Source organism: Bubalus kerabau, chromosome 21, assembly GCF_029407905.1.
Source record: "Bubalus kerabau isolate K-KA32 ecotype Philippines breed swamp buffalo chromosome 21, PCC_UOA_SB_1v2, whole genome shotgun sequence".
Classification (NCBI taxonomy): Eukaryota; Metazoa; Chordata; class Mammalia; order Artiodactyla; family Bovidae; genus Bubalus; species Bubalus kerabau.
This window is the reverse complement of record NC_073644.1, coordinates 22322971-22338221: the sequence shown is the minus strand read 5'-3', so window position 1 is coordinate 22338221 and position 15251 is coordinate 22322971.

The window sequence follows — 15251 nt, the reverse complement described above, 5'->3', positions numbered from 1 at the left end:
TGGATTGGGAAGATGCCCTGGAGAAGGGAATGGCTACCCAATCCAGTATTCCTGCCTGTATAATTCCACGAACAAAGGAGCTTGATGGGCCACAGTCCATGGGGTCACAAATTGTCGGACATGACTGAGTGACTAACACTGTTTCTTTAAGCTAGTAGGATATTATGGGGTGTGAGAGAGAACTGAAAGGAAGACACCAAAAATGGTCAGTTCCCCAGTTTACTGATCCCTTCTCTACAGCCAAATTTCAGCAATCAGAGACTCTTGGACTCTGTAACAGGAAGGCCACTTGGGGTATGTTCTCCAACCTCTGACTAGCACTGAACACTGTCCTGATACATTGTGACCCTGGTTTTGCAAATACTCTTGTGGAATAGAATTCGCCATCTCACAGTCAAACCAAGTCATTTTAGGGAGCGTTCTGGCTAAATGGAAAGTTTTTCTCTATAGTGACTTAAAACTTTCAGTGTTCCAGTAATTTTCACCCTTTATCCTGGGAACAATGCAGACTTAATCCACTGCTTCTCCCTAAACAGTCTACCCAGGGCTTAGAGGGAAGCATCCATCACGGCCCCCCTTGACTCTGCTCCTCCATCTCATCTGGCTTTTCCACTCTAGTAAAACCTTCCAGTTTTCTTCTATTTTCTCTCCTAACCAGGCTTCTTAACCTAGCCTCTCTGGCCCTGAATCTGAATTCACTTATTTTGGGCTGTCAGAGTCTCTTCCTAAGTTCCAGGCCCAGAACTTAGCATAACAACCCAGAGCACAAGGAATGCCGGGCTCTTCCTCTGCTGAGGCTGACGTGCCAGTTACGCTTTTCTTGACCAGGACGCCATTAGCCTTTGTCTAGCAGTTGCCTCCAACTGTTGTTAAGCTTGCACTCAAGATAAATGTCTCAGTCTTTCTTTATGTGAATGGCTCTTATATTAGTTTTCGCTAATCATGTTCCCAAGGGACTGATTTTTAAAATTTAGATGGAAGCTGTGATGGTTAACTTGACTAGGCCATCACACACCTAGTTATTTGGTTAAATATTATGTTGGGTGTATTTGGGAGAGCCTTTCTGGAAGAGATTAACATCTGAATTGGTGGACTGAGTAAAGCAGATGACCATCCCTAATGTAGGTGTGCATCATCCAACCCACTGAAGGCCTGAAAAGAACCAACAGGCAGAGGAAGGTTGAATGACCTCTGTCTGAATGCTTCAGCTCAGGCATCCCTCTTCCTCTTGTCCTTGACCTTCCTGGTTGTCAGCCCTTCTGACTCAGACTGGAATCTAAACCACTGGCTCTCAGGCCTTCATACCATACCACTGGTTTCTCCAGATTGGAGATAGCAGGCTGTGGGATATGACCCAACATCTTATGATAAATTATTAATATCTCCTATTGTTTTTTTCCCCTCTGGAGAACCCTGACTGATACACATTTCTCAACATTTTCTCCTATCAATCTTAGTATTGTTAATATCAGACAGTGTCTTCAATGTAGGCTGCCAACCTACTCACTGCATGGATTCAAATTAGGCAGATGCCTGAAGAATTCACTTTCTATGAATTTGATCTGGTTGCTATACCTTGGGACCTTATAGCGGTGTCTGGCCCAGGACAGGCCCTTAATAAGTAAGTGCTGGAATTATAAACAGATGAGCAACTGTTTGACCCATTCATCTTCACCCAAATGAAGGACTGGGTCAGGAAGAGTCTTTATGATCCAACAATCTGCAGGTGTGGTCAATACATACAGCTGTGAATTCACTTCTTGCATCCCTGGGCTATGCTATGCTATGCTAAGTCACTTCAGTCGTGTCTGACTCTGTGTGACCCCATAGATGGCAGCCCACCAGGCTTCCCCGTCCCTGGGATTCTCCAGGCAAGAACACTGGAGTGGGTTGCTATTTCCTTCTCCAATGCATGAAAGTGAAAAGTGAAAGTGAAGTCACTCAGTCGTGTCCGACTCTTAGTGACCCCATGGACTGCAGTCTACCAGGCTCCTCCGTCCATGGGATTTTCCAGGCAAGAGTACTGGAGTGGGGTGCCATTGCCTTCTCCATTCCTGGGCTATATGTCATCCCATATTTCTCTATCTTATCTTAAAGAATATCATGAATTGTTTCATTAAATCACTTAAAAATTAAGATATAATTTATATAAGAAGAAAATGAGATTGTTTTTATAATTTTCTAGTTAACTTGCATAGGATTTCTATGATCACTTTCTTATAAAAAGAGATTTCGATTGCTTTTTCCACCCTGGGATAGAGTTTCAACCTGAACCCAAAGACCTGAATTTAAGGTGACTAAATATTAAATTTCTAATTGTTAATAAATGCACACACACAGGCACACATAGACATATGCAGTGATGGCATGATAAAGAAATATTAGCATTTAATAACAGCACTGAAGAGTGGCTTGCTGCTGCTGCTGCTAAGTCGCTTCAGTCATGTCTGACTCTGTGCGACCCCATAGACGGCAGCCCACCAGGCTCCCCCATCCCTGGGATTCTCCAGGCAAGAACACTGGAGTGGGTTGCCATTTCCTTCTCCAATGTGTGAAAGTGAAAAGTGAAAAGTGAAGTCACTCAGGCGTGTCCAACTCTTTGCGACCCCATGGACTGCAGCCTGCCAGGCTCCTCTGTCCATGGGATTTTCCAGGCAAGAGTACTGGAGTGGGTTGCCATTGCCTTTTCTGGAAGAGTGGTTTGAGGATTTGTTAATTTCTTCTTTCTATCTTTTTCTTTCATTCCAGTTGCTTTATTATGTGCATGAGTTACTCATTTTATAATGAGACATAGGGATTTTTAAAAAGTGAGTGTGTTTACCATCATCCTTTAACTTATATTGGACTTTAATTCCTTCTTAGTTACATTATCCTACCCCTCAAGTTAAAGTTTATTAACCTTGTGAGAGGAAACAGAGTAAAACAAAAAGTTAAAGACTAAGATTTCTCACTACTCTCTCTTAACCTGGTGTTACCTTCCCAAATCTATACACTTATCCTCTCCTACTGTCTTTAAAATCATACTTGCTGTTTTTTGGGAAAATTTTAATATCTTCAGTCTCCTCCAAGCTGTAGCCTTTCTGACAATAGTTTACCAGTTACATAGGTTCGTGGGATTCACAAGACGCTTAGAATGCATACATATACATATGAAAAGTGAAAGTGTTAGTTACTCAGTCATGTCCAACTCTTGGTGACCCCATGGACTGTAGCCTGCCAGGCTCCTTTGTCCATGGAGTTCTCGAGGCAACAATATTGGAGTGGGTAACTAGTCCCTTCTCCAGGGAATCTTCAAGGCCCAGGGATTGAACCTGGGTCTCCCACATTGCAGGCAGATTCTTTACCATCTGAGCCACCTGGCGAAGCCCAGTCACACACAGGCACGCACACACACACATACACACACACATCTGTATGAAATTGGTCTGGGGACATAGTTATGGAGTATGAGGTCTGCAAAGCTCCAAGTTTATAGAAGATTCAGAAAAAACTGTGATCTCTAAATTCAGAAAGCATCTAGATTAGTTGGGTGGTAGGACTTCCATTGGAGAAGGCAATGGCACCCCACTCCAGTACTCTTGCCTGGAAAATCCCATGGATGGAGGAGCCTGGTAGGCTGCAATCTATGGGTTCACTATGAGTTGGACACGACTGAGCAACTTCACTTTCACTTTTCACTTTCACACATTGGAGAAGTCAATGGCAACCCACTCCAGTGTTCTTGCCTGGAGAATCCCAGGGGCAGGGAAGCCTGGTGGGCTTCTGTCTATGGGGTCGCACAGAGTCAGACACGACTGAAGCGACTTAGCAGCAGCATCAGCAGGACTTCTGTATTGGGAGCTGTGGTGGGCCATCCAACAGGGTAAATCAGATGTGAGGTTGTGTAAGCAAACTATATCAATACATTTACCCAAGAAAGCATAATAAAGCTCAAGGAAAGAAATATTAAAGCTTTAGGTCATCATGAGAAAATTTTGGAGAGGGTTCAGGGTCTTTCCCTAACATCTTGATGAGATAGAAAGAGTAGCTTGGTTATTCTGATTCATTATATGCAGAAATGTAATCACAGAGAAAATACCTTAGTTGGCCAAATATTACCCACTGGCATATGTGGCACTAGATAGAAGTCAGGATTCCTAGGGCGGAACTGTTACCACTTCTTTCTTTCTCCGTGTCATACACACACATGCAGCTCCACCCCCATTCCCAATTCTGCTGCTTCGCCTTCAAGTTCAATGCCCTCCTGCCAGAAGTTGTCACCTGTCTTTTCTCAGAAGGCCTTGGTAAAGTTACACAGCTGAGCCTGGCAGGCGACTGCCCCAGGCCAAACAAACAAACAGAAGAGAAATCTTTCAGGCTGGGCACCAGGGAAAAGTGATCTTGATGCCGTCCGTGGCGTGAGCCGAGGCAATTGATGACTTGGCATTCTGTCTCCGAGTCATCAATCATACAGAATCAATCTCGGCTCCCTCAGGAGCTGGCCCCCGGCTCACATAATTCTCTCTCCCTGCCACCAACCTGAACAGTCTGATCCCAGTGGTGGGAACTGTTTTGTTCTGCGTTCAGCATTGATTCACTTGGCCTTCAGTAGTATTTTCTACATTCCCCAGAAATGTCACTTAATTTATTCTCTCCAAGGTGGCTAAGTTGCCTGGGTCTCACGGCATCAACTGGGGCAGGCAAGCAGAGAAACGTGTCTGCTTTTTTGTGTCAAAGGCACAGGCCTTGGAACCCTAGCCTGAAAGTCAGGACTCTGCTCCCAGGCTCCTGTGTTCTTCTCTGAGGATGGGCAGGGGATCAAGCCCAGGGGACATGGCCTGTTATGTCCCACAGCCTTGCGTGGTTTCCATGAATTCTAACACTTCCGAGCTGTGTGATCTTGAACATGTTACCTAATCACTTAATGCCTCAGTTGTCTCTTCTGTTAAATAGTGATAGGAATAGCATCTACATGGAGTTTGAGGATTAAATTAGATCCAGGCAAAGTTGCTTAGTATGGTATAGGGCAGTACGATCAGTGTCTCTTCTATTAAATAGTGATAGGAATAGCATCTACATCATGGAGTTTTAGGATTAACTTAGATCCAGGCAAAGTTGCTTTGTATGGTATAGGGCAGTAGGATCAGTGAGTGTAAGTTATTAATACTGTGATTATTAGGAAACAAGATGTATAGGGTTGATTGTATTTATTATAATGTCAGTGGCCATGAAGGGAATGACCTTGAGAAAGTGACCTGTGTAGAAAGAACTATTCTTCTTCTTTTTTTAATCACAAATAAGCCTTTTCATTATTTAGCTTCTTGCACTATTCACATAACAGAAACTGATAAACCCATGTTGCTGTTTAATCACTAAGTCATGTCTGACTCTTTTGCAACCCTATGGACTGTAGCCTGACAGGTTCCTCTGTCCATGGGATTTCCCAGGCAAGAATACTGGAGTGGGTTGTCATTGAACTACTCTTCTAACTTATCTCAGAATCCAACATCTGGCCAGCACTCACTTAGCTCAAAAATCTCAGAATAAGAGCCTACCATATACTAACATAACATAGAATTCATATGTTGAAACCTAATCTCCAATGGGGTGGTATTTGGAGGCAGGGCCTTTGGGAAGTGAATAGGTCATGCGGGTGGAGTCTTTGAGTGGGATTAAATTCCTTATAAAGGGGACCCTACACAACTCCCCAGTTCTTTCCACCATATGAGAATACAACGAGAGACAATCATCTGTGAAGCAGGAAGCAGGCCTTCACCAGACACCCAATCTGCCAGCACCTTGATCTTGGACTTCCCAGTCTCCAAAACACTAAGAAAGAAACTTTTGTTGCTTGTGAGCTACCAAGTCTGTGGTGTTTTATTATAGCAGCCTGAACAGACTAAGGTAGTCTTTCTCTTCTAAACAACAGGGAGAGGGCCTTATAGAAACTGGCTGAACAGTTTGTGGCATGTGCTGGCTGGATGGACCAGAAGGAGGTGGAAGAAGTTAAACTTTGGGAACTTCATGAGTTTTGTTCAGGAGAGCTCAGAGGGGTGTGCACAGATGAAGGCCTCCACATTCCTTTCCAGTGAAAGCCTCCACGTTATCCCTCTATGTAAAATGAGAAGAAGGAGGAGGAGCCTTGCTGGTAGGTGATGGGATTCTTTTCCATACCAAGTGGGGAGCAGAGGAAAGACAACAGGCCCAGGAGGGGGTCAGGCTGCAAACCCCTGGCAGGGGCAATGAGTTCTTCCTTCGCAGGCTAGATCTCAGTGTGTCTTTATGTCTGTGCCTGTCTTCTAGCAACTCGAATCGTCTTATTCCAAGAGATTCTCAGGCCTGCTTTATTTGTTATGAGACAAGGAGGCACTAATAAATTCCTCTGTGTGAGGTATTTAATTACATAATAATGTGTACACTAATCAGGGTAAATGTGTTTGTGAAAACACCTTGATATGGGAACAGTTAATCACCCAAGGCATTGCTTCTTAACACACCTTGGAAGTTAACTTAATTAAATTAATTAGAACAATGAAAAAATTGAACTGTTTATTGGTCCACAATGGCCTGAAGAAACACTCCCCCCCAAATGCAGGAACATCTCCCACACTGCAAACTATTTTTCCCCAAATCCTCAGCCCTTATGGTTATGGTTACACCCCAGAGCTTGCAGCTGGCCCAGCCTCCCCCGGTGCCTTATCTTGGAGTCATTTCCTGTTATAGACAGAAGGCAATCCATCTACGTGTCTGCAGGCCTGCAAGTGCATATGCATCCACAAGCATGTGCACACATACATACACAGGTGCACACACACACGCACACACTTACATGCCTCTTGTGCACTTCACCAGAAGCTCAGGGAAATCAGGTAAGCTTTTACCTGGATTCCTCAAGTGTATGTTTTGCAGTCAACCACTGAACAGGCCAGCCTCTGCATTCTAAAGTGAAGGAAGGAGGAATGTTTTCTGAGGGATTATTATAATCATCATCATTGCCATTCCCATCATCTTTATTTGTTAATAATGATGGTGTTAATAATCTAAATTTGCATAGACTTTTGGAGAAACCTCACTGTTTCTTAACCCCACCTCCCTCTCTACTTGGGCTTTGTATGATGTGACAGAAAACACAGGATGCCTGCCCTGAGGAACGTCTAAGCTGTGGCATCTAGCTCCTAATGTTAACAAACGTAAAAGCCATTATGACAACTGAACAAGTGTTGAACAGTTTGCCCATGAAATCAATCAATGAATGAGCTTGCACAGCAGGGACACCAAAGGCCACAGGGGGTGGGAGTCTTGTGTTGGGAGAGGAGTGTTCAGAATAATGGGCATCATGAGACCCCCGGAGATTGCCCCTCAGATCCAGGAAGAGGAGCCCCCAGCCATCTGGTGAGTTGCATACATCATAGTCAGCTTCTTACTTAAGGAGTATTAGATAAGTAGCATCCTTGGCCTTGACCCTGCTGTAAAAGGACTATGGGAACATTCTCTTGCAAAATTGCCTCCCTAATGGGCAACAGCTAAATGAGCTACTTCTGTAGCCTAAATTTCCTACTACAAGATTAAGAGACTTCATGTGTATGGCCTAGAATTACTTTTTACATGTGTATTCTGGTTTCCTGTTTCAAAATTTAGAATAGCAACAAGTAACAAAGCTCTCATGGGTTCAACACAAGCCTTCCTTTCCGAAAAGTCTATTAGCTCCAGGATAAGAACATGGACTGGGGAGAGCATAGATAAGAGACCTCTTCCCATGAAGTGCAGGGCCTAGGAGTTTGTTTCCTCTGAGATTTTCTACTGTGCTCATCATAAACTTATTGATGCAGCTTTCAGGATTGCATTTGATAAGTTAAGATGGAGGGTTCACAGACTCAGGAATAGGGAGAACAAACTAGTGGTTACCAGTGGGGAGAGGGAAGTGGGCAGGGCAACATAGGGTAGGGGAATGAGGGGTTCAAACTACTAGGTATCAGATAAGCTACAACATGAGGAACATAGCTAATATTTTACAGTAACTATACAACATGAGGAATATAGCTTATATTTTATAATACCTGTAAATGGAGTACGAACTTTAAAAATTGTGCATCACTGTATTGTACACCTGTAACTTATATAATGTTGTACATCAATAATGCTTCAATAAGAAAAGATGGAGGCTTCAGATTCTGAACAAGTTATAGAGGCAAACTTCCAACCAGCTCAAATACCCAATAGCCCAGTGCTGCTATGTATCATCTCAAAAATCAGGTTAGTCCTGGATCATCTTTTTTCTCCCTGAACAATGTTTGGGTCAGTGAGATCTGCTGTCAGTCAAGGTCCTTTGAGGAAACAGGGAGATGAAGCACCCAGATGGGGTGGGTGGTTAGGCAGCATTAAGGAAATTCAACAGAAGTTGTTGAAATTAGAGCTTTCAAGATCAGGGAAATACCAGAATTAGTGGCTCCGGCCAGAGGAGTGGAGCAGTTGCTAGGTCCAGAGAGACTTGTAGTTGCAGTTGCAGAGAAGGTTTCGGTTGGGGAAACACAACCACAGCCAGTGTATGGAATACAGGGAAGGAGCTGGAGAAATATGCCTGTCTGCTCTCCCGTCCCACCCCCTCATCTCTTGCCAGGGGCCCAGGAAACCAGAGTGCTAGAGAGCCTGAGTGATTTGGTCCATGCAGATCAGCCTGGGGCCAAGCAGTATGAGTGGAGCTCAGACCAGCTGGTATTCCAGGAAAATGGGGAGTGAAAGAATGGTCATGATATCCCTGGTCTCTGATGAGTCCCTGGGATGAGCCCCCAAGGAAGGGTCCTTGGTTTATGCAGGAAGGAATTTGAGAGTATGTTGAATAGAGGGAAAGCAGATTTATTCAGGAGATACATGCTCCATAGACAGAGTGTGGTATGTCTCAGAAGGCAAGAGGTGGCTGCAAGGCATGGAGTTGTCCTGGAAAACCTCGAGATATGGGGTGGTTAGTTAATGGGCTGGGTAATTTCATAGGTTAATAAGTGGGAGGATTATGCCAACTATTTTGGAGAAGGGTTGGGGATTTCCAGGAACTGAGCCACTGCCCACTTTTTGGCCTTTTATGCTCAGCCTCCAGCCTTGGAGCAGTGGGGGTGTCGTTTAGCATTTGCTAATGAGATGGTTGTATGGCATCACTGACTCAGTGTACATGAGTTGGGTAAACTCTGGGAGTTGGTGATGGACAGGGAGGCCTGGCATGCTGCAGTCCATGGGGTCACAGAGTCAGACACGACTGAGCGACTGAACTGAACTGACTGAACTGAATGTATTACAATGAATGTATAATGAGGTTAAGGTGTGCTGAAGTTGAATCTTCTGTCATCTTGGGCCTAATTGGTCCTAACCAATATATGGTTAACCTCAACTGCTATGTCATTCTTTTAAGGGTTGTGCCCTGCCCCCTTCCCTCCTGTTAGATTATGAGTAGAAGAGAAGTATTCCATAAAAGGGAAATTGACAAAAAGTGCATCATGAATTTAATTTATTATTTATCATTATATTATTTACATATACTATTATACATCATATATTATTATATTATATAATTTATTCTTTCTACATTAGGGTCATAAGTTTTCTGTCCTACAATATTATTTAAATGCTCCATATATTGAAATAGATGCTAATGTTTAAGCTACTGCCAGGCCATAACTTCAGCTTTACTACTTCTCTCCAGACAGTTCATTGGGGGAGGAGCTTGCAGATAGAGATTTGCAGTGAACCACTAAGAAGGCTGGCCCCAGACTCGAGTCTGCAAGACACAAAATGAAGCGAGAAATACACTATGTAGAGTGTGCTAATCAGCAAGGCACAGGGTTGATGAGAATTTTGCTCTCTTTAGATGCTTTGGTTTTCAAGTTCCTGAGTTAGATCATACCTGCAAACTATAGTCAGACCTCCATCTCCCATGCCTGCCAAACATACCTACTTCATTCATTAATAGGTTAATTATCCAACTAAGCTCAGCCAAATTTCTAACCTGGGTGAGGCACCTATTAGGGACATTGTGCGTATTAGGGTCTAGGGAGAATTTCAGTGAGGGAAGTAAATAAACTCAGCATAAGGCAATATACACTGCAATGCACACCTTGAAAAGCATAAAAGCAATGTGCTACCAGAGTTTAGAGAAAACAAAAGACATGCCTAGCAGGGATAATGAGGAAAATCTCCATGGGAAAACAAGCATTTGAGGTCTCAAAGGATGGTGGTTGTCAAAGGAATTTGCTCAGCGTTCCCTCTCTTGCGAGGCTCCCTTCAACTCGCTTGCCTTTGTTCATTCTGTCATTAAACCACCTGGAAAGCCAGCTCTGGGTCTTCTTTTTCAGTTTTCAGGGCCTAGATAAAGTCTTTCCTATTTCAAGGAGCATTCCTCTATTGATCCAGGTCACACTGATGTCCCACTGCCCAAGGCTGAGCTCCATCCTTGCTGTGCTGACCTCTTCATGGGCTGAGACTTGTTTTTGTCAACCACACTCTAAGCAAGCAGCACACTTGTTTCACAAGTAGCTTCCGTGTTGCCTGTCTGTGTTCTGGAAGACAGTACTGTCCTAATGGAGTCCGGAGGGGGGCAGACAGTTCCGAGTGCTGTCTTTCATCTCAGTGATACACCCCAGATCCCGGAGAAGCACAATCATAGGAAAATTGGATCTTCTGACCATGAAACAGGGGGTGATGGATAAACTCAGCTCAGTGGCAGGGACTCCACACCCACTGGGCTGATGATCTGAGTTTCTGGACCGTTTATCCATCTCCAAGTTAACTTTTTTCTCAAAGATTATTACAGAGGAAAGATGTGAACGTAAGCGGAAAAGGTCCTCCGTGCCTCGTTAGCTCAATCCTCCTGTAATTACAGCCCCATCAGATGGGAAGGACAAACGAGTTCCAGGAACGTGATTCTTCAGCATAGCATTCCTCATTCGTCACCAATGCTTGGCCCCAGACTCCCACCCTTCCCCTGCCGCCCCTGCTTCCCTTCCCAGATCTCATTCTGGTTCCCTTCTGGCTTTTTCCAGAAAAGGGCCCAGGACCTGAAGCCCCAACCCTTCCTTTATGGGAAAAGTAGGAGTTTAGGGCTGGTTGGTACTTTTTACTGTTCTTTTCTGCATGAATTCTTGGTAGTTCTCCAATACGCTTTGCCTCTTTAGGAGGGCAAAAGGCAGAAGGCAAGGAAAAAAAGAAAAAAGGAAAAAGGAGAAAAGATCTTTCATTTCTTCCACACAGTTGGATGCTTTCCCCTGAAGTTCATACATAAATCTCGGAACAGCATGTGGTGCAGGCAGATAACACATGCCCAGAGGGGGCTGCGGGCCAGCACAGGGAGGGACTGACCCTGGTGACCTCAGATGGTGTAGCTGGCAGTCACATGCCTTTGCATGCCTTCCACGATTACAAAAATTGTTGGATAATCCAGATGTGTTTGACATACTACAGCCCTAACTGGGCCAAAGCTGATCTGAAAGTTTGTGTGGAATTTCCTGTCTCTTTAGTTGGGCTGGATCCATACCTGTTTGCATGCCGTTTATTTCCATGTTGCAAATCAGTTCTGTTCATCCCATTTAACCCTATTCAATCCAAATGTGGACAAGTGTCCGACATTGAGAATTTTTCAGGACTTCCCGGTTAGCCCAGTGGTTAAAACTCTGTGTTTCCGCTGCTGGGGCTGTGGGTTCAATCCCTGGTTAGGGAACTAAGATCCCACATGGTATGTGGGGCAGCCAAAAAAACCCCATTTTTCATGTTTTTTCATTGTTGCCAAGAAGTATGGTAGCAGTGAAGGCTGTCTACCACACAACCTGGTTTTTCTCTGAGTCTCGGGTCCCTGCTTTTCCTACTAAACTAGAGAAGTGGCCAAACAAACACAAGGGGATCAGAATCCTTTTGGTTGACCTGTCTTTCAAGCCTACACCTACAGTTGGTCCAGAATTCATTCATTGATTCTCAGCATCCATTAATTGATTGCTCACGGCTTCATACAGCCAGGCAGCTCACATTTAGTAGTGACAGTCAATATGCTAAGTGCTAAAGGTATAATGATGAATGTGAAAAGGTTTTTCCTTCATGGAACTGGGACAAATCCATGAATTTTTCTTCTTTCAATCAACAGTTCCCCTCTACCTCTCAAGGGACTTGCCCAGCAGCCCCAACATCTTCAGCCCCTCCAGCCCTCCTGGTCTGAACTTTCTTCTTCCTCCCTGAAGTTGCATGTCACGGTCACAGGTATAGAGTTACCCTTGGGTGGAGGAGTGGATGAAAGCTCTCCCTTCCCCTAACTGAGAATACAGCATTTTTTCCCTCTTTAAATCTTAGTTGATTGACAGCCAGCTAGAACATCTTTTCTCTTTCTGAGTTGAGCTTCTTATACTGTCTTCCTCTCTGTGGGCCCTTGATTATTTCTAGGTTGCATGGAAGTTCAGTGAAGCAGTGAAGCTCTGGGGTTACAGTTACTCTTTAATGAGTGTGTTTTACACTGGGGACAACTGAGGGGCCATGCCAGAGGTGGGGTTTGAGGATAAACAGGGCCCAGAGTCTGCCTCCAAGAATCATATGGTTTAGGTAACAGAAATCATGCACACACCAAATAATTTAAAAAACAAAAAGGAAATTAGTAATATGAGGAATATAATTGAAGTTGTATTTCTGGATGTATATTTATATATGAGATTTGGTGTATATATATATATATATATATATATATATATATACACACACCAAATATTGATTTGATATTGATTCTCAGTATCCATTAATTGATTACTCATGACTTCATAGCATATATATATGCATATTATATATATATTCTCACTATATATACATATATTCTCATATATATATATATATATACACACACACATATATATATGAAATTCCCTGAGGCTCAGACAGTAAAGAATCTGCCTGTAATGTAAGAGACCCAGGTTCTGTCCTTGGGTTGGGAAGATCCCCTGGAGAAGGGAATGGCAACCCACTCCAGTATTCCTACCTGGAGAATTTCATGGACAGAGGAGCCTGATAGGCTGTAATCCATGGGGTCTCAGAGTCAGACACAACTGAGTGACACACGCACACACACACACACATATATATTTTTAATTGAACTACAGTCAATTTATTAATACAATGTGTTAGTTTCAGATGTACAGCATAACATTTCAATTACGTGTGCACACACACACACACATATAGTTATTTTTCAGTCGCTAAGTCGTGTCCATCTCTTAGTGACCCCGTGAACTGCAGCATGTCAGGCTTCAATGTCCTTTACTCTCTCCCTGAGTTTGCTCGCACTCATGCCCTTTGACTCTGTGATGCCATCCAACCATCTCATTCTCTGTCCCCTTCTCCTCTTGCCCTCAGTCTTTCCCAGCATCAGGGTCTTTTCAAATGAGTCGACTCTTCACATCAGGTGGCCAAAGTATTGGAGCTTCAGCACCAGTCCTTCTAATGAATATTCAGTGTTGATTTCCTTTAGGATTGACTGGTTTGATCTCACTGATGGCCAAGGGACTCTCTAGAGTCTTCTCCAGCACCACATTTCAAAAGCATCGGTTCTTCAGTGCTTAGCCTTCTTTATGGTCTAAATCTCACATCCATACATGACTACTGGAAAAACCATAGCTTTGACTATATGGACCTTTGTTGGCAAAGTGATGTCTCTGCTTTTTAATACACTGTCTAGGTTTGTCATAGCTATTCTTCCAATCAGCAAGCGTCTTTTAATTTCATGGATGCAGTCACCATCCACATTGATTTTGGAGCCCAAGTAAATGAAATCTGATGCCATTTCCACTTCTTCTCCACCTATTTGCCATGAAGTGGTGGGACCAGATGCCATGATCTTTGTTTTTTGAATATTGAGTTTCAAGCCAGTTTTTTCCCTCTTCTCTTTCACCTTCATCAAGAGGCTCTTTAGTTTCTCTCTGCTTTCTGTCATAAGGGTGGTGTCATCTGCATATCTGAGGTTATTGATATTTCTCCCTGCAGTCTTGATTCCAGCTAGTGCTTCATCCAGCCCAGCAGTTCTCATGATGTACTTTGCATATGAGTTAAATAAGCAGGGTGACAAGCTTTGGCATTTTGACAAGCTTTCCCAATTTTGAACCAGTCCATTGTTCCACATATGGTTCTAACTGTTGCTTCTTGACCTGCATATGGGTTTCTCAGGAGGCAGGTAAAGTGGTCTAGTATTTTGATATATTTAAGAATTTTCCACAGTTTGTTGTAATCCACACAATCAAAGGGTTTAGCATAGTCAGTGAAGCAGAAGTAGATGGTTTTCTGGAATTCTCTAGCTTTTTCTATGATCCAATGGATATTGGCAATTTGATCTCTGGTTCCTCTGCCTTTTCTAAACCCAGCTTGTACATTTGAAAGTTCTTGGTTCATGTACTGTTGAAGCCTAGCTTGAAGGATTTTGATCATCACCTTGCTAGCATGTGAAATGAGTGGAATTGTGTGGTAGTTTGAACATTCTTTGGCATTGTCCTTCTTTGGGATTTGAATGAAAACTGACCTTTTCCAGTCATGTGGTCACTGTGGAGTTTTCCAAATTTGCTGGCATATTACATGCAGCACTTTAATGGCATCATCTTTTAGGATTTGAGATAACTCAGCTGGAATTCCATCAGCTCCACTAGCTTTGCTCATAGTGATGCTTCCTAAGGCCCACTTGACTTTTCACTCCAGGATATCTGGCTGTATGTGAGTGATCACACCATGCTGGTTATCTGGGTCATTAAGATCTTTTTTTATATAGTTCATCTGTGTATTCTTGCCACCTCTTCTTAATACCTTCTGCTTCTGTTAGGTACATACTGTGATACACTTTCTCATAGCAATTTTGAAATCATTGCTACTAGTCAAAGAACATAAAACTCTTCAGCAGAAAATGCAAAGCATAATTAGGATGGGTTATGTGTTGAGGTGAGAAATCAGTCAATGAAAGGAAGGTATAGTGTGTGACGTTTGTAGTGTTCATACCACAGAATAATGATGGATGAACCCAACCCGTGTTTGCATTTCACCAGCAACCTGGCCTCTTTCTTGTTGTTCCTGCCATACATAGCAGAAGGGCGACAGTATTCATAGTTTAAAAGCAAAACACAGCAAAATACAGCAAGAAGTAGATAATTTGGCCAATTTTTCCGGCCTAGAAATCTGGAGAAGATGACCTACCAGAGGCAAATGTGATAGACACAAAGAGTAGGATGAGGCTTTTGGACCTCTGGAGTCTGCCTGCATCCCTTTGATAGTTTTGGATC